Raw genomic sequence first — 1,281 nt, forward strand, 5'->3', positions numbered from 1 at the left:
ACACACACACACACACACACACCTTCCCCTGCCTGCATTGGTGTATTTTGTAAAAAGAAAGAAATCATACAGAAGTTTAAAACGTACGTAAAACGTCATTGTAAAAAAAAAAAGAAAAAAATACGTTAAGATAAAAGCTACTGAGAGGTTTTTGATGTTTGTCTGACTAATCCAGTGAGTATGTATAAATATTGGAAAAAAAAAAAATTTGCTTGGATTGATTCAAAAGAAGCAACACAATGTGTCTTGGTTTTCATTGATGTGATTTCTAATCCTTTGATGTACTTGTTTTTTTTTTTTTTTTGTACTTTTTTGGGACTTCGAACAGAGAATAAACAAACGAGATTCAGACAGTTGTTGAAATAAACCTTTTTAACATGACCTCTGTGGATCCTGTGTCTTCCTCAGTGTCGCCTCCCCCTTTTCTGTCCCCCCGAACGCTCTCTGCATGGCTTTGAACGCAGCTTCTTCGATCCTTGTCGCTTCCTGGCTTACACCAATCAGGTTTAGGTACATTTTGATCACTTTGTTATTACCAATGCAGGACATGGAAACTGTCCTGAGCGAAGCTAGCGGTTGCTCTGCGTTAAATAAAGCGTCACAACGGTTAAGCTGCAACCAGAGAAATGTTGCGAATTAAGACACACCAACATGGAAAAAGTTTTTGATTTTGCATTTAATTTAATTAATTGGTACAACATGGCGAAGTCATACCAAAGTGCTTCAATCACAGATGTGTCCATGCATGGTGGTGGCATCATCCACTAATCAGTAGTTGATGAAAGTTCAGCTGTCAGAAATCCTTAAGAAAATGTAGGTATTACCACCATGCTCAGCCCTTTCCCCCAAAAAGGCACGCTCTTATATATCTAAACAGTATTCTCAATTGTAAGCATTTGTCTTTCCTGAATTTGACCAATTAATGTTCGTCTTCTCAGTTGAGCCTAGAGTAGGTTCTCCACCAAAACACTGCCCAGAACGAGGTTCCACCGGGGCGGTTCTTCGGAACAAGCACGAAGGTTCAGGCCAACATAAAATGGCAGGCAAATTCTTGCAGGGAGAACGGCCAATTGCTTTATTGTCTCTTCTTTTTTAGCCAACCAGCTCATCTCCCTGGTAACTCAGAAAAAAAGAAGAAAAAAGCCTTAAACATGTTGTGAAAGGGTTGCATTTTAACCCAATCCAACCAAGTGATTTTGGAGCTTTACCAAGCTTCTGAAAAGTAGTGGTGAAAGTGTCAACCAAAACGTGATGTTTTTGTAAAGCTAAGCCTGAAGCTTT

Source organism: Stegastes partitus, unplaced genomic scaffold (genome assembly GCF_000690725.1).
Source record: "Stegastes partitus isolate 25-593 unplaced genomic scaffold, Stegastes_partitus-1.0.2 Scaffold729, whole genome shotgun sequence".
Lineage (NCBI taxonomy): Eukaryota > Metazoa > Chordata > Actinopteri > Pomacentridae > Stegastes > Stegastes partitus.